Source organism: Platichthys flesus, chromosome 6, assembly GCF_949316205.1.
Source record: "Platichthys flesus chromosome 6, fPlaFle2.1, whole genome shotgun sequence".
NCBI classification, from domain to species: domain Eukaryota; kingdom Metazoa; phylum Chordata; class Actinopteri; order Pleuronectiformes; family Pleuronectidae; genus Platichthys; species Platichthys flesus.
The window spans coordinates 25756194-25776139 of NC_084950.1; the positions used below are offsets into that span (position 1 = coordinate 25756194).

The 19946-nt window shown below is 43.7% G+C and overlaps 1 pseudogene; it reads left to right on the forward strand.

The window, feature by feature from the left end:
* The first annotated feature begins 3143 nt into the window (after positions 1–3143).
* LOC133955104 (uncharacterized) lies at positions 3144–6782 on the forward strand (annotated as a pseudogene).
* Positions 6783–19946: the final 13164 nt, after the last annotated feature.

Sequence of the window (19946 nt, forward strand, 5' to 3'; positions counted from 1 at the left end):
TATTTATTTTAGTTATTTTTTGTATGTTAATGCACAGCCACTCTTCTATCAGACTCATCTCTGCATTGTTATCTCAGACCCATCGGTTGAAGTGATGTGAGTAAGAGGGAGGATGATCCAAACAGAGAAAAATGGGCTGCCTCGCTCTCAGCAAAGCGACAGAATCATTGAGCTGGAAAGAATGTTATCCGGCCTGATACAGCCATGTTTAAAGTCACCACCCATCTTATCTCATCTTACCACAAACTGGCAAACAAATACATCAACTGTTCTCTTTTCATCAGCCCTCATTTTGGATCTCAACAGGGTGGTTCTTGGCTTTTGCATGATTTTTGTAATTACACTAAAGAAGCGAGAAATTGTTTATACATGGCATTTACAATCATTTTCTGTGACATTACAAGACAGCACAGTTTTTACTGTTTTAATTGGAAATGTGGACACCACATGACGTTGATCTGAAATTATTATTTCTGTAAGAATTAAAGTCTTTCAATAAATATTCATAAGAAACCAACAATGCTTGTTCTTGATTTTATGCTTCACAGAGAAACTGATTTGAGGTTCACTCGAGGCCCATTGGGAGGCGATGGGTACATAGGGATCGAATCTAATATGAGTAGTATTAAATATCCATAGTGTTCATTAATACATCAGTAACATGTAAATATGTGTGGTTACAGCTTTCTGCTCACCATTTTGACAGGCACCACATCTGTTCAGGGCAAAGATGCCAATCTTTTAAACAACCATCACACTGGTATGGATGTGCTTCACACCATTACACCTCGGAGGTGTGCATCTGAGGATCTAAATTGTTGACAGGAAGCCCTGTTCCATTTAAATGTGGCTGATTACGGCAGCCTCCTCCTGCCTGAGTCTTCACGATGATGTCAGTGTGTACTCTGCAGCCTATTATAAAGTCTGTCATACAATAAAAGTCTGTCTGTTATTTGGAATGGGGGGTTGCTAACAGTCTGAATTGTTCTTACTTCTTAATGCAAAACAATCTCATGTAGAAAACCAAGAATTGATGTATCATCTCTAAATATTTTTTGCTTACTAAAGACAAAAACACAGGGGAGATAACTGTTTTTCCAAAAAGCAGATGAGCAATATCCTGAAACAGATGTGGTTGTTAGAAAATCTAAAAAATGTTAAATCCCTCTGATAGTAGGATTGTTTGGGGTTCTTTTCATGGGGTTTGTTAACCATGAGAATATTATAAAGAATCCACAGCCTTATATTTCAATCTATGTCTTCTGTGCTCAAGAAATTTCAAATGACCAGGGGCCAGTTAATGAGGGATTTTTTTTTCTCCACAGTTGCCAAAATGCTGCTTATTGTTGGAACTGTTGGGTTTCCCTATTATTTTTGAGGTCTCATCATGTTATGACTTGGCTCTTAAAAATATGTATTTGAAGCACTACATTACCTTGTTTATATAAGTGGTACACAAACAAAAGGTATTATTACATTATTATAGAATGTCATTCAGTAGAGCACAGACCTCCACCAAGGCCCAAAGGTCACCTTAAATTCAATCAAACGGCACCAAAATGCACACACTCATAAATATCAGTCGTGTCTGGTTTCTTTCATCACGGTCTGTCCATTATTTCCGAAAATCGAATGTTGATGATCTCTCAATGTTAAAGAAAGAGAAAGAAAATCCTAGAGCTGATTCTTTAATAACATATTTCTTTGTTTGCCGATGTCCCACCCATCCACCAAGTTTCAATCAAATCGGTTCAGATGTTTTTGCGTAATCGTGCTGACAGACAAACAGCAATAAAAACATATCCTCCTTAACAGAGGTAATAATGCAGATTAAAGCAGTTTTCATCAATAACATGTTGCATTTTTTTTTACCACTTTTCCATCAGGTGCTTGAGTTAAAGTGTCTCAGTTATATTATAAACTTATTGTGGTGTTTATCTATGTTTAAAATGTGCACCCAGCCCAGATGTATACCTGTGCTCAGGTGCAGACCAAACAAAAAAACTGCAACAAAGGTAAAGGAGGGTTGTCACCACTCTGATCAGTCCAGACACTGAAGCTTTTATTAACACAGCCTTTTGACCTGCAGTGTCACTGTCAGGCAAACATCATGTGATGTGAGGTGCAGATCCAAGCATTGCACCAGTTAAAAATATGGGAGCCTGGAAAATTCCATAGGTGACATCTTTCTCCATTTACCCCAGTTTACCACTGTTTTTACGACTTTGCTGTTTTAAGGGAACTTTGTTGTGATGGAGTTGGAAACAAGGATTAAACCAGGATCGCTCATTGTATTTGTATTGTAGTGGGAAAAAGGCTCCTGTGACAGTCAGCAGTTTCATACTTTTACTTACCATATTACCCTATTTTACCTAATTGTACTTTTTATGACTATTTCTATATATTTTTAAACTTTAGTTTTTTTTAAATCACAGTTTTTATTATTATCAAATAACAATTTGCAAAGATGCAATGTTAGTTTCTAACCATTTGCAGGTTTTATTTTATTCAGAGTAGTATTATTACTATACTAGGATTATGTAAGAAACCTTTTAAATGATTTCGAAGACTATTATTTAAGTTATTTACGGTGGTTTTCAGTCAACACACCTTAATAAACTGGGTTTTCTTTCTTAGCATTCGTTTCGATGTCTCACTATGGGATACGCCCCTCGCGCGTATTCACAGAAGCACTTATTCCAATTCGCCAGCCCTGATAGGCTGGCAATCGTGACGTCCGCGTCAAGGTGCCGCACCTTAAATACGGTGGACGCGGCATCACACGTCATTCAAACACCTCTTCTCGCTTCACGAACAAGCAATTTTCTATTCGGCGTTGATGCTAACTACCTGCTGTCCACAGACCGGAGCTAACACCTCCATCGCCGGACGCTAGTGGAATAAACGCCGATACGACTGCCTTCACCATAGGTAGTTGCTTCTATTTGAATAGCGAAACGGCACCGGGAGCCTGCGGTCACCACACTGCCTGCCACCGGAGCTAGCTAACAGCGACTATCACTCCAAATAATTCGCTCCCCTTTAGCACACCAAGCTGAATGGATCAAGCTGCAAAGCTTCCTTCCACCTCGCAACCAGGCGATGCCCATCGCCTGTGCACCTGTGGAAATAAAATATCGAGCATGGACACTCACCAGGTCTGCTCCGCGTGTCTCGGGCTGGAACATGCCCGCGCCGCTGTCAGCAACGCGAGCTTGTGCGCCGACTGCGCCCGCTTCACAGCGAAGAGTCTCCGCCGACAGCTAGCACGCCAAGCTAGCGTCTCTGAGAGGGACCCGATCCTTTCCAGTGCCACTACCGAGGAACCCCAACCCGGTGTGGACGAGGAGGACGCTCCCGAATCAGAGATTCGTCGCTGGGGCTCCACGCTGGATTTGCTTGACCCGCTAAAGGAGCCTCCCCTCATGTTGGATTATGAGGAGGAGGATGAGTCCGACGGCGGGGATTGTCTGGTGTCGGACGGTGACGACGAGGATTATGAATCCTGCTTTGTCCCACCTTCACAGGCTCTCAGCTCTTCAAGCCCTGCAAAGGGCTCGGTTGGGACAATTACGCCCCAGCCCAGTGGCGATATGCACGATGTGTGTAAACGCGCCGCGGAGAGACTGAAGATTCCATGGCCCGCGGTCGTGGCGGAGGCCCCAAGGTCCCGCTACGAGGGGAAGAAATTACCCCAAGCAAAGAGGGCTGCGAGACAACTTCTCCCGGTGTTCCCGGAACTCCTGGAGGAAGTTACCGCCTCATGGAAACAGAACCCTTACTCCAGCAAAACCACCATTCAAGGTGCGTCTTCCTTGGATATTGAGGGAATGGATAAGCATGCCATGGCCCGCATGCCTCCCATGGAGCCCCTGGTGGCAGCACACCTTCATCCACGGCTGTCAGCTGCCTCGTCCAGGGCTCCCACACTTCCCACGAAAGCCGATCGCTTCCAATCTGCCATGACTGAGCGAGCTTATAAAGCAGCGGCTTTGACGGTGAGGGCTCTCAACGTCACCTCCATGTTGTCAGCTTACCAAGCGGAGCTTTTTGACGACATAGCCGACATGCCCGAAAGTTCCGCGTGGGACGAGATCACCACAATCGCGGATATCTGCCTACGCGTACAGCGATGCGCTGTACAGGCGGCAGGGAAGTGCATGTCGATGTTGGTGTTACAAGAGAGGACGAGATGGCTGAATCTGACCAATCTGTCCGATAGAGAAAAGGAGGACATCCTGGACATGCCTATTGTCCCCGAGGGTGTCTTCGGCTCCGCCCTCGCCTCAATGCAAAAGCGCTGTGAGGCGAAGAAAAAGGAGGATGAGGCGCTACAGCTCTGCCTTCCGAGGAAAACACCTGCCGCGGCGCCTCCGCCCCCGCGGCAGACTTTCGCTCAGGTTCCCTCTAGGAGCGCCGCTCCTGCTTTCAACATCCCGAAGCGCCCCAGGGCTCAACCGGGTGCGAACACCAACGGCCCCCCGGAAACGAAGCCCGCTTGGCTGAGAAAGCCCTTCTATTCCCCGTCAACTCAGGCTGCTCAACCGGGCCCGTCGACCGGTCAGCAGGCCAGGCGGAAGAAGAAAGCGACTTAGCGGTCAACCCCACCGCGAGCGGAGCTGCCACGTGTTCCCTGTTCACTGGCAGCCCAGCTATCCCGTGTGTTAGGGGAGAAATTACCCAGTGCCACCCATCCCTCTCGGCGACGAGTGGGCCCAGAGCTCAGTTCCACCACAAGGGGGAAGCAGCGTCCCACCTGTGGTGCAACATCCCATTCCGCTCACTCCGAGCCTATCAGACCGCGCATGCGCAGTGATACTCGGACGTGCGCAGCTGGTACGGGCCCCCAAAGATCGTCTGTGTCAGACAGAGCTTCACTCCCCCCTAACTTTGAGGCTAGAGAGTTGGAAAGCATGCACAGCGTCAGAATGGGTATTGAGAACACTGGCCAAAGGCTACAGGCTTCAATTCGCCACAATGCCCCCCCGTTTTCCCGGCCTCATCGCTTCCCGTGCGCAGGGAGAGTCAGCCCGGGTGTTACGGGAAGAAATATCAGCTCTATTAAACAAAAGAGCCATACGAATAGTGCCACACAGGCAGGGACTGGAGGGTTTCTATTCAAGGTATTTCCTGGTCCTCATTACGTCCCATCCTGGACCTTCGCATTTTGAACTCGTATCTCAGGAGGTACAAGTTTTGCATGCTGACACACTCAACGCTGATATGTTTGATCCGACCGGGGGACTTGTTCACATCAATCGATCTGAAAGACGCGTATTTTCACATTCCCATTTATCCACCGCACAGGAAATATCTGAGGTTCGCTTTTCAGGACAGAGTGTACGAGTACCTGGTACTCGTACACTCTGTACGAGTACCAGGTGTACGAGTACCTGGTACTCCCATTTGGCCTGTCACTGAGCCCGAGGGTGTTTGTGAAATGTGTCGACGCCGCTATAGCTCCCCTCAGGGAGCGGGGTATACGCGTGGCCACTTATCTGGATGACTAGCTGTTGCTGGCGCGCTCAGAGCAAGAGGCTGCGGCGCACACGAGCATTGTACTGACTCACCTGGCCGATCTCGGTTTTGTGGTGAACAGGGAAAAGAGTGTGTCAACGCCGAGACAGGAAATTGCCTTTCTGGGTCTCACGTTAAATTCACTGACCTACACGGCTCGCCTGTCAGCCGAGAGAGTGCGCACTTTCAGGTCCACTCTCTCTCGTTTTGCCATAACACGTCGGGTCATGTACGGACTGTGCCTCAGGTTATTGGGACTGATGGCCTCAACAATATTGGTGGTGAGGCTGGGCAGGCTGTACATGAGAGATTTTCAGCGCTGGGTGGCTTCTCTCAGACTGGATCCTGTGCGCCACAGACGCCGCAGTGTAACGGCTTGCGTGTCCTGCGTCCTCGCGCTGCTACCATGGCAACGCCCGTCTATGTTGACAGCGGGGGTGAGCATGGGCGCAATATCTGCCAGAAAAGTGATCACAACGGACGCCAGCCTGTCAAGCTTGGGCGGTGTGTTCGAGGGCAGATCCGCGAATGGGATGTGGAGCACGTATCTCAAACATGCCCATATAAATTATCTGGAGTTGATGGCAGTGTTTCTGACGCTGAAACATTTTCTGTTGTTCCTCCGGGGACATCATGTGTTAGTGAGGACGGACAATACGACCATGGTGGTGTATATCAATCGCCAGGGGGGTCTACGTTCTCTACAGTTACACACTCTTGCACGCAGACTGATATTGTGGAGCGAGGAGCGTCTCCTCTCAGTGAGGGCGACCCACGTTCCCGGAATTCAGAATGTGGGTGCGGACCTTTTGTCCAGGGGAAATCCTCTCTACGCGGAGTGGAAACTTCACCCGGCTGTAGTAGCTCAGATTTGGTCACATTTCGGCCACGCAACAGTGGATCTGTTTGCGTCGAGGGGGAACACACAGTGCCCACTGTTCTTCTCCATGCACGACCAGAGCGCACCGCTGGGGTTGGATGCGTTCGCTCACGAGTGGCCGCGCGTCCCGCTTTACGCTTTTCCACCTCTGGCTCTGATTCCCCCGACACTGCTCAGGGTGCGGGAGAATCGTCTGTCACTTATTTTGATCGCTCCTCACTGGCCGTCTATGCACTGGCTGGCGGAAGTGAGACAGCTCCTCCACGGTCACCCATGGCCTCTGCCGCTGCGCAGGGACCTGCTCTCCCAGGCGCGCAGACAGATATTTCACCCTCATCCGGAGCGCCTCGCCCTGTGGGCTTAGCCCGTGAGTGGTTTAATCTGAGCCTGACTAGATTATCACAGAATATTGTTAACACAATTCAGAATGCCAGAGCATCATCCACTAGGTCTCTTTATGACTGTAAGTGGAGGTTGTTTGAGGATTGGTGTGCTAAGGCACAGGAAATCCCTTTTCAATGTCCAGTTGGTACAGTCCTGTCCTTCCTGCAGGACTTGATTGATCAAAAAAGGGCATTTTCTACTGTCAAAGTTTACTTGGCAGCTATTTCTGCTTGCCATGTTGGATTTGATGGAAAACAAGTGGGCCAACACCCCCTGGTTTGTCGTTTTATAAAGGGTGCATGGAGGTTGCTGCCCATCTCTAAGACGATGTCACCATCATGGGATCTAGCAGTGGTGCTTGGAGCCCTCTCTAGTCATCCTTTTGAACCATTGGATAACGTGGACATGAAAACGTTATCCTTGAAGGTGGGTCTGTTATTGGCTTTGGCTACAGCTAAACGTGTAAGTGATATTCACGCTTTATCTGTACATCCAGCATGTATGCGGTTCTCCCCAGGGAACCTTGGGGTGACGCTGAGACCGAATCCTGCATTTGTTCCAAAGGTTGTTAAACCATGCTCCCCAGTGGAACTGTCAGCTTTTCAGCCACCTCCCTATGGTTCTGCAGAACAGCAGCGGTTACACATGCTGTGCCCTGTCCGTGCCTTACACACATATGTGGAAAGGACAAGGAGCTTTAGAAAAGGGGATCAGTTGTTTGTGTCCTGGGCTAAGCCCCACTGGGGCAAACCTGTCACCAAACAAAGACTCTCTCACTGGATAGTGGATGCCATTCAAGGGAGTCTCTATCCAAGACATCTGCGCTGCAGCTAGCTGGCGAATTGGAATAAGTGCTTCTGTGAATACGCGCGAGGGGCGTATCCCATAGTGAGACATCTCACTCATGCTACTCAGAGAACCGGGGTTACGAAAGTAACCTAAAGTTTTTATCTTGTGTAGGAATCCTAAATCTTTGTATTGTTATTCATCTCAATCTTCCTTGGAGCATTTAACTAGTAAGTACTCTCAGCATGTTTTGAATAACAGTCAGGACTATGAAACAACAATGATAGGTGGATTACCTCCAGCTGCTTCAGTTAAAAGTTTTTGAGAAAACTTTATGTCCACAAAATCCCAAGTGTTACGGAAATGAGAAATGAGATAGATATGAGCTTGTGAAATTCATGATATTTTCAAATGAGAACAGAACCAGCCATGCGTTAGTGGAAGCTCCATGTGATACTGAGGGGCTTCTCTCTCACTGAGCCATCTGGAGTTTACGGCTGAAGGATTCTTCAAGGCCCTTTCACTTTCTACGTTATATGACACTTACATTCTTTGTACGATCACATTTTATGGAGTCCCTGCTTCATTATTTAGCATTGTGAGGTCACAGGATGATCTGACCATCGAGTTAGAGATTCAGAGGCAATGGTGTTTGCGTGTTGTAGCTGCCTGCCTTCATAAATACACAGTCCAGTGTTTATTTCTTTATTATCTGGCACAGTTGTTACACGCTTTAACTCAAATGTCCGATGACAGATCCACTGAAAACGTCCAGCGGTTAGAGACCGCCGGCCTCGATGGATATAAATTGTTTGCTTCCTGCTTTTCAGAAAAGCAACAAAACAATCAGTGGATAGTGTGGGGAAGTGATCTGACATGCTAAGAGCGTGGGCTGCTTTGTAACGAGTGACAGTGTGCTAATTACAGCCAGTAGACTTTTATCTCTTCCTTGTTCCAGTCCTGTCCAAGATTTTAATGAGCACTCATTTCTATCTGCTCTCAGTGTTTATCTGCCTGCATATGACTTTTAAGTTCTTGTTGAATTATCATTATTATTATTATAGTCGCCTCCCACTTGATGCTATAATCAGAAACTTTAATTGGCACTGTAACCCCCCCCCCCCCCCCCCCCCCCGTGTGCAGAAAGTGGAAGTCTACAATATTAGCTTGTCATGGAAATCTATGGTGACTTTTTTGATAGAATTATTAATTAAACTAATTAAAAATTCAAGAAAAACAATACAAAAAACTTAAACAAAAACAGCCATATAACAAAACATTATTAACACTATTTAAAACTCTCTACAACTAGAGGCCCCTTAGATACATTCCAACTGCACCAAATTACACTCGCAAAAAGAAAATCCAAGATCTTTTTAATATTTCTTATGAATTTCCCAAACAATGTCCACAATGTTAAAGAAAGTGAAGAACACAAGATCCACCCCTGATCTGGATTCACACCAAAATCGAATGGGCTCTTCCTTGACCCTTACCACAGACTTCCACCTGATTCCACCAAATTTCATGGAAACCCGTCCAAAATGTCAGTCCCTATTATATGCCAAATTTGTAGTTATCCAAATCAACAAAAACAATTAAGAAAATACAATGTTAAAGAAAGTGAAAAAATAATCTTGAATCCACCCCCGGATCTGGATTTACACCAGTTTAGTGGTGCACACAAAACAATGCTTAGAGATACCACTGCCTTTAAGAGTTGGATAAAAAAAAAAAAAAATTAACAATCAACATTTTAATATTTGATAACCTCCGTTTAGTGGTTTGCAGTTTTCTTCCAAATGATTTTGTAGCCTCTGGGCTTCTCTCACAATTGTCTTTTTTTATCGTCAAAGATATTAATGGAGTCACAGTTTCTAATGACGATATTGTCCCCTCATCATTGTCCCATCATATTCATGGAAAAACACAGCTACATACAGATTTTATAATAGAAGCTGTGTCTCAATTCAGTGGGTTCATTCTTCAGAGGCTGGATTTGAAGACCAATTGCGTAACAACAGCGCGACTGGACTGTCTCAGTTACCACTCCTTCAAATGCGGCCGATAAATGTGTTCTTTCACCCCTGAGATATAACAACACTCCTTTTTTTCAAACAGGCAATTGTGGCAGCAAGGGATTCAAATTTAAATGTAACCACTCAACTGAAAAGCTAACTTTATGCATGTTAAAAAAATATATTTTCGGTGTTTTTAATCAACCGAAGAACCTTTTTGAACTGTAGCTCTTTTGCCATGCAACGGCTGGAGTGGCGAGACAAGCTGTGATGCAATAAGAAGACCTTCTCATTACAGTTGGGCAGGTGCAGTCTACACAGCTGAAGAAGAATACAGCCGACGTGGGCTGTATAGATCAGTTCCTCCGGAGGATGTGCCCCCTGAATTGCCATTATGTCAACATTAGCTCTTAGAACTTGTGACAATATGGTATGTCTATGTCTAACTTAGTTTAAAGATATATCAAGAACATGATCAACAGGACACTTGGAAATGACTTGCAATACTGATTAGAATAATCTAATGTCATTATACAAGGTGGTACATATTTTTCTGAAATGTAGTTCCTCATAAAACAGACCATTGAACATGTCCCAGGGAAACATCATCTGTAGTGGGACTAATAAGGATTATCTTATCTTTTACATAAATATATCATACATCATTTTTTTGTATAGCTCAATCAAACCCTGCTTCATTCTGTCTTGGAAGAAAATTAACTTTTCAAACTGCACCTCAGGGAATCACAGGTCCTAGCTTTTGTCAGTGCAAGGACCACCTGCATCGAGTGTGCAGACTGAAGCAATAAAGCAGACTTGAACAAGCTCAGCATGAATCTAATATCACTTGAGCTGTACAGGGAGCTGCTTGGTTCTCTGAGCTGCCATCTCTGCCAGTTTTATTTCCCTCGTTCCCCCTTATAAGCTAATCAACGATGCCTACATGCTGAAATAGGTGGTGATGAGTAATGGGATAAGAAATAGTGTGTAAAATTTCGATGACACACACCTCATAAACCCTGCAGGCAGCACAAAAAACATACACCAACCCTGCAGAATGCAGCCTCTGTGCACTTGACTCAGGAAGAACAGGGAAAGAAACGTTGTGGCAAGCACAAGGCACAGTCTTAGGACGAATATGAAACATTGCTCCTGCTATTCTTAGAAGCAGAGGGGGGAGTGTTGCTAAATATAACCATATCAGTTTGTGCTTGCCATTCTAATTTTACACAGGCTGAGGCCTTTCTTGGCAGATGTAGTCTTTTCTTAGACTATTATGTAATAAACAAATCTAAAGATGCAACGAAGCAGACACAGAATGAAGTATTCCATCATCAAATGAAGATGGAGAAATCCTTGTCACGATATAAAGGGTAAGAAGCACATTTAGAAAGATTTGGATGCAGGGTGTGATGCAGAGGTTTCTGTGAAGCTGTGTGGCCCATTTAGCAAAAGCAAGTCTAAAGTGTGCTGGAATCGTGACAGGGTTAAACAGCCCGAAGGACTGTTTGTCAACTCGCTATTAGGTCGGATGGTTGACAGGGAGGGAAAGAGGTCGGGTTCAGGGTCGACATGTTATCTTGACTATGCAAAAGTTACAACATAAAAAAAGTAGATTTTCAGCATTAAAATCTGCGCCTTGGGACAGTTAACATTCACTGCTCTTCCAAAATAAGCCAACAAGAGCATGTCCTCTCTCTGCATCTGTTATGTCGCACAGATGTACGGCTCCATCAAGGCTCAATTGACAAAAAGGGAGAACGTAAATGTGACAGTGCCATGGAGGATTTCCTCTTGACTCGGCTGTTTTAGAGCTTATGTAATCTTTATACAGATCCTTGTAAATGCCTGAGTGCATATTTTTGATGAAGTCAAAGTGAACGGGGAAACTGTCAGCAAGGCAGCTTAATGAAAAGTAGAGTTTAAATATTGTATTCCCTGTTTTACAGAGCATATACATGTATGTACAAATATTGGACTTGTGCTTTAGACATTTATGTACACACTACTTAAAACCAATAATATTCTTACATTGAACTAGGGGCGTTTCTAGGATTGAAAGAAAGGGGAAGCTTAGCCCCTAAGGATGCTGAATGTTTGTGCGCGCACCAAATTTTTTTGGGCTCATTTGGGGCTGCGGATATCCATTGTTTCACACAGCACATTGATTGGTTCAATCAGAAAGAGTGTGATTTTTCACTGCATATTTGCTTGCATTCATTCAGTATAAGATAACAGAAGAGACAGAATTTCAGGGTCATTGTGAAATTTGACAACACAAATATGAACTTTTCTCAAATACAGAGAAATAATTTTCCTGCTTGTAAAGGAAAGACGGATGTACTAGTATGTCAGTCTCCTGCTTCTCTCTCTCATCTGACTTGGCGGAGCTGTCACCTCTGCTTAAGAATCTTCTTATATCCATCTGGTCAATGAATTGGATGATATACCGGTACACTAGCGTTATGAGGGACACTGACATTTAGTTTTCACTAGCATTAACTGATTATAAACAACAACATTCTATAGGCACTGATATTATTGTTTTAAAATACTAGAGATAGATATTAATGCAAAGAATAGAGAGCTGTCGATAGTTATTTCTTACATTTCAAATTTGCTCGGTGACACTCTTGCTCACTGGAGACATTTTCTAACAAAATAGCTAGCTAGCTAGCTTAGAGTTTACATAGCTCATTACAATATTCCCTTTCATTTGCCTCAAGTAAACCTAAATTTAAGCAGGTAACAATCATTAACAACTACAGATAGCTACATTCTGTAACTACCTGTACTTACAATTTCACTCCATGCATCATTTACTATGAGCTAAACTCCTTGGCTGTAATCCTGCTGTCTTGATGAGAGACGTAACTTGGCAGAGTGAGAAAGCCAGCGCAGCAGTGATGCAGACTGCCCAAGGTCCTAGTGCTGTTGTTAAGTATGATGAGAGGCTATTGAATTGTAATAATTGTAATGTCTATATAACGTTGGTTCAGTATCTCTTGTAAACATTTTGAGTGTTACCTTTCAAATTATAGGCCAAAGTTATGACTCCAATCAAAAGGGTTGAAGAACAGTAACCTTTTTATTTTGGCTATATTATTAGCTGGCTGATTTAGAAAGATGGGGATTCTGATGACAGGTTAAAACAGAAGCTCCACTTTTAAACACTTAAATCTCCATCAACTTTACATGAACGATCAATTAAATGTGTTATAAGAAAAGACCATCACACAACCTATCAGCTTTCTAAAACCTTGAGCCTATGTTAGCTCAGTGTGGGCTTTTTTGGTTCAGTCAACAGCAGCTGGGTTGAGTCTCACCAAACCCACTGGACATTATTAACCCATCCAAGATAAGTTTGTGAGCTACCAACCCTGCTCTGCATGGCAGACAAACAAAGCCCACCAGCGTTTAGCAGCTACACGGGTAGATATGAATCTAAGGAGGGTGTTGACCAAAACAGAGCCAAAAAATCGTATTCATTTATTCAAATTTACACTTCAATTCAGTTTTATTTGTATAGCACCTAATCGCAAAACAGAATATCCGAAGGCATTTTCCATAGTAAAGACAAGACTGTAATAATATTACAGAGTGAAACACAACAGTTCCCACTAGAGCGAATGCTAGGTGACAGTGGAGAGAAAAACCCTCTGACAGAGGTGGGCGACCATCTGCCTCAACTGGTTGGGGTGAGAGGAGAGAAATGGAGCAGAGAGCCGAGGTGGGAGAAATGGGGGAGGGGGCAGGAACAGCTGACTGAAACACAGATGTTGTTTTGTATCTGATGGCTGGATAAGTTAACTTTTGCAGCTAACTCTACCACCCATCTGGGGTAAGGGTTGTTGGGATTCATTTTAAGTGTCAAAGCCCCACTGTCTTTTATCTTTGTATTGTATGGCTTCATGTCATTTGTGATGGATCTTCTTACAAATCAGTGGATCAAGACGTTAAGATGCTTTTACTATGTCAGCTTTGCAAATTTGTATTGTCAGAATTAATCGGAGCAATTTTCTAGACCCAGTCCACATAACGTATTCAGTACAAGTTACAAAGGCAGCACTAGCGTGCTAAATAGATCAGAAAGTTTAGTGGCGCCTCTTTTAGCATTTTAAATCAGCGGTCTGACTCTTCACTTTTTCACTAGCAGAGAAACTGTCACCTTTTCATTCTCATTCCCACCTGCAAGTTAGTTCTACATAGAATTTCCACTCTAACTCAATAAGGGAGCTCATTGCACATCATAAACTGGTGTCCAACAGTGTAATCAAATCAGATGGGGTAGTTTTCCTCACAACAGGAAGTCACAGATGACTCACTTCTCCCTGCTTCAATCATCTGACCACCAGACTAGACATGAGTCACATGAGGGAGATGTGCTCAGGTGACATGAAAGCATGCAGTGCACACCTCTAGTAATCTTTCCTCTGCCGTACTGCAGTGTGTCAACACAAAATATTAATCAATCAATCAATCAAATTTTATTTGTATAGCCCATATTCACAAATTACAATTCATCTCATAGGGCTTTAACAGGGTGTGACATCCTCTGTCCTTAACCCTCAGCAAGAGTAAGGAAAAACTACAAAAAACCCTTTTAACAGGGTAAAAATATGTAGAAACCTCAGAGAGAGCCACATGTGAGGGATCCCTCTCCCAGGACGGACAGAAGTGCAATAGATGCCACGTGCAGGAGAACATCATCAATAATCAAAGTCTCTAGCAGCAATAATGAAGCACAGTCCATGCTCAGCAACCATCTAGACCACGATCCACCATCCAGACCAGACGCCACTTCAGTCCTCAGTCACCGTCAACCGCCGCCCACCAGGAGGACCCATCACAAGCCACCACTGCGGTCCTGGTCCACCGCCCGTGCCCAATGCCAACGCGACACAGGGTCCGCCACCAGCACCACGATCAGCCCACATGACTCAGAATCCGCCACACTGGATCCAACACCGCGACCCCCGGTGCGCGATCCACAAACCGTAATCCATGGTGCGGCCACAGAGGCCCTGGATCTGCGGGTGATAAAGCAAAGGGATTCCGGGGAAGGGGGATAGGGATGGAGAAGAGGAAGGAGAAGCTGGAAAGAGAAGCTCCGTGTGTCATGTGTCATAAAATAGAACAAGTAACGTTCTGGTGCACTAATTAGCTCTAACTATAAGCTTTATCAAAAAGGAAGGTTTTGAGCCTACTTTTAAACGAACAGATGGTGACTGCCTCCCGAACTGAAAGTGGTAGATTATTCCACAGCCGAGGGGCTTGATGGCTAAAAGCTCTGGCTCCTACTCTACTTTTAGAGAATTTAGGGACGACAAGTAGGCTTGAATTCTGGGAGGGGAGTGCTCTAGTGGGTTTATAAGGTATTAACAGCTCTTTAAGGTATAAAGGCGCTATATTATTAAGGGCCTTGAAGGTGAGGAGGAGAATTTTAAATTCTATTCTAGATTTAACTGGAAGCCAGTGTAGCGATGCTAATATTGGAGAAATGTGCTCTCTTCTCTTTGTTCTCGTCAGGACACGTGCTGCAGCATTTTGGACAAGCTGTAGAGTCTTTAACGACTTCCTGCTGGAGCCTGATAATAATGAATTACAATAGTCCAGTCTCGATGTAACAAAGGCGTGGACTAGTTTTTCTGCATCTTTTTGTGAAAGGACATGTCTAATTTTTGAAATATTACGCAAGTGGAAAAAAGCGGTCCTCGAAATTTGTTTTAAGTGACTATTAAAGGATAAATCAGGATCGAAGATCACTCCCAAGTTCCTGACTGTTTCATTGGAAGCAAGGGCAATGTCGTCTAGCGCAGCTATATCATTAGATAATGCATCTCTAAGGTGTTTGGGGCCAAGTATTATAACCTCTGTTTTGTCTGAGTTTAATAAGAGAAAATCGCGGGTCATCCAGGTTTTTATGTCCTTGAGACATGTTCGAAGTTTAGTTAATTGATTACTTTGTTCAGGTTTTATTGACAAATATAACTGGGTGTCATCCGCATAGCAGTAACAGATAATAAAACAAAACAGATAATAAAAAATCTAACCTTGTTCTGGCAAAGACTCTGCAATATCTACACTTATGCGCAAAATGAGGGGAACAAGGGAGTAGTAAATGATTAATGGTCAATTTACTGGTGGGCCTCCGAAATATTGAGAGGGATCTCAGCCATGAAATGCAATGTAAATGGATCTATTTATAGTGAAGCAGAGGAAGTCATGTGGAACAAGCTAGTCGGAGGTGCCTTGTTCATATAGCTTTTAGAGGCATATGACAGGGGAGGAAAGAGGGGGTAAAAACACACACATTTGCATGTAAAGTCACTTTTTATGGGGACATTAAACTTTTAAACTCATGAAGCAGGAGTAGCAATAAATAATTTCCACATTGAGAAAAAATTGAAATTCACAGCTCAGCTCCCACATCCCCTGTATCCCTTCATATTAAAGCCCCTTCTCCAACCTTGCCTCGTGGGATTGTTTTGCAGTGAAAAGGGGGGGAAGTGACACGTTAAAACCTCTTCGTATTAATTCTGAGGGAAGGGGTCGGCTTTGGTGGGTTGTCACAGCAGCTGATGGGACATGGAGGCTGTGAGATGCACTCTCTAATATCAACCAGCGGATATCTGAATGAATAATGTGACACAAACTTCAGGTCCCCCTGCTAACTGTAATAAAATAAGATTGTGTTTGCGTGATAAAACATGATTAGGATTGTGAAGATGCTGGGAGGGCATTACACACCAGGTGCTCATTGGGCTTTATTCTCAGCAGTTACTGTGACATATTCTCTAAACCAACAACCTGTATCTTAGATCCCATTCCTACCAACTTACTTAAAGACATTCTGCCCCTAATTGATAGTTCGTTACTTAACATTATCAATCTGTCATTATCATCAGGTTATGTACCACAGTCTTTTAAAATAGCTGTCATCAAACCCCTACTCAAAAAACCCACCCTAGACCCAGAGGTTTTAGCCAATTACAGACCAATATCTAACCTCTCCTTCATTTCTAAAATCTTAGAAAAAGTGGTAGCCAATCAGCTGTGTGAGTTTCTCCAGGAAAATAATATATATGAAGACTTTCAATCGGGGTTTAGAGCCAATCACAGTACAGAGACAGCCTTGGCAAAAGTCACTAATGACCTTTTAATAGCCTCAGATCAGGGACTTGTGTCTGTCCTCGTTCTGTTAGATCTCAGTGCAGCATTCGACACAATTGACCATCAAATTTTATTACAAAGACTAAAACAGTTAATTAACATTAATGGAACCGCCCTTAACTGGTTTAAATCGTATTTTTCTGATCGCTCCCAATTTGTGCAAATTAATGATGAGTCATCTGTGCGCACCAAAGTTAATCATGGTGTTCCACAGGGCTCTGTGCTCGGCCCAATTTTATTCTCATTATATATGCTTCCACTAGGAAACATTATCAGGACACACTCGGTAAATTTCCACTGCTATGCGGATGACACCCAGTTATATTTGTCAATAAAACCTGAACAAAGTAATCAATTAACTAAACTTCGAACATGTCTCAAGGACATAAAAACCTGGATGACCCGCAATTTTCTCTTATTAAACTCAGACAAAACAGAGGTTATAATACTTGGCCCCGAACACCTTAGAGATGCATTATCTAATGATATAGCTGCGCTAGACGACATTGCCCTTGCTTCCAATGAAACAGTCAGGAACTTGGGAGTGATCTTCGATCCTGATTTATCCTTTAATAGTCACTTAAAACAAATTTCTAGGACCGCTTTTTTCCACTTGCGTAATATTTCAAAAATTAGACATGTCCTTTCACAAAAAGATGCAGAAAAACTAGTCCACGCCTTTGTTACATCGAGACTGGACTATTGTAATTCATTATTATCAGGCTCCAGCAGGAAGTCGTTAAAGACTCTACAGCTTGTCCAAAATGCTGCAGCACGTGTCCTGACGAGAACAAAGAGAAGAGAGCACATTTCTCCAATATTAGCATCGCTACACTGGCTTCCAGTTAAATCTAGAATAGAATTTAAAATTCTCCTCCTCACCTTCAAGGCCCTTAATAATATAGCGCCTTTATACCTTAAAGAGCTGTTAATACCTTATAAACCCACTAGAGCACTCCGCTCCCAGAATTCAAGCCTACTTGTCGTCCCTAAATTCTCTAAAAGTAGAGTAGGAGCCAGAGCTTTTAGCCATCAAGCCCCTCGGCTGTGGAATAATCTACCACTTTCAGTTCGGGAGGCAGTCACCATCTGTTCGTTTAAAAGTAGGCTCAAAACCTTTCTTTTTGATAAAGCTTATAGTTAGAGCTAATTAGTGCGCCAGAACGTTACTTGTTCTATTTTATGACACATGACACACGGAGCTTCTCTTTCCAGCTTCTCCTTCCTCTTCTCCATCCCTATCCCCCTTCCCCGGAATCCCTTTGCTTTATCACCCGCAGATCCAGGGCCTCTGTGGCCGCACCATGGATTACGGTTTGTGGATCGCGCACCGGGGGTCGCGGTGTTGGATCCAGTGTGGCGGATTCTGAGTCATGTGGGCTGATCGTGGTGCTGGTGGCGGACCCTGTGTCGCGTTGGCATTGGGCACGGGCGGTGGACCAGGACCGCAGTGGTGGCTTGTGATGGGTCCTCCTGGTGGGCGGCGGTGGACGGTGACTGAGGACTGAAGTGGCGTCTGGTCTGGATGGTGGATCGTGGTCTAGATGGTTGCTGAGCATGGACTGTGCTTCATCAATGCTGCTAGAGACTTTGATTATTGATGATGTTCTCCTGCACGTGGCATCTATTGCACTTCTGTCCGTCCTGGGAGAGGGATCCCTCACATGTGGCTCTCTCTGAGGTTTCTACATATTTTTACCCTGTTAAAAGGGTTTTTTGTAGTTTTTCCTTACTCTTGCTGAGGGTTAAGGACAGAGGATGTCACACCCTGTTAAAGCCCTATGAGATGAATTGTAATTTGTGAATATGGGCTATACAAATAAAATTTGATTGATTGATTGATTGACACTGTCACATGTGAGCTGCACCGATCCACCATCACTGTTCGCAATAACACCTATGCTCTTCTACTACACATGTCCACATGATATAATCATCAGGGGCTGGAAGCTGGTGTAACAGTCACTTATTCACAACAAGACTTATGACCTTCCAGATTTTGTTTGTGGATATTAATGTAGTTTAGAATCTATATAAGATATATATGTTAGTGTTCAGTATAGTATCCTGTGTTTGAAAAGTGTGTGACTGTCACAATTTCCTTAATAGCCTAAGATAATATCTTTCAAATCTTACTTTGTCCAATCAACCATCCAAAAACCCAAAATATTAATTTCACAATGATATAAAACAGAGGAGCAAAACTGTTGCTCTTATTCTTAATGAAGAAGCTACCTAGTTTGATGTTTTAGATTTTAAGGGAATCAAAACAATTGATCAATTGTCAAAAGCAGCTCTAGTGAAACTGCCTTTTTAAAAGATGCCCTCACACGTCCATACTCAACAACTCTAACAATGACAGCGATTAATACACTGTGTGATCAATAATTGAAGGTTGCGGTTAATTTCAGCCTCATAAATCAGATGTCACTCACTGAAGACATAGAAGGGAAATAACATTTCCTGTGCTGTAATAGAAATGTGATGGTGCACTGCCACCTACTGTTTTTTGTGAGTATTTCTTGCACTCTCTTAGTTACATCTTCTTATTGTATGAGCACAGCTGAACATTATAGCCATTTGTTGTTGTGGAATATCTCATTTAAATTCAATAGGAATTTTATCTTCTGGGTTCAGGATCCAACCAGATTTTGGTTAAAATGCTTTACTCTCATTCGGCCACAGGGTCTGACTCACAGTCAGCCCTCGGCTTCATCTCACTGCTGTTTGACAGGGTTGAGGTCAACTTGTCAAGTTCTGAACACAAAGCTGTGAAAATAATTTATTTGTGTCCCTGGCATTACACAGTAGAAACAGAAAAGGGTCTTCACCTGCTGACCTTGCTGTTCTGATATATGGGGACATATTCCTCAGAGACAGGGACAGTGTATAAAAGGGTTTGATGAATTCTGCTTGTAGGACATATTTTGTGGTTGTGGACTTTTTCTTTTCTTCACTTGTCTCAGGGCAGAGCATTGGTCGGGGGTGCAAAATGGTCCGACAGACGTGCTGATTCACCAAAAGTCTGCGATGTTGGTCAAATGATCAGGGAGAGGTATAAGGCAGAGCAGAAATCCACCTGATACTGACGGAGCCGTTAACACAGTAGTAACCACTCTGTTACCTTTCCTCCAGTAGAATAGAAGATAAACTATAAACTTAACTCAACTTCATAGTAACTGCAGCCT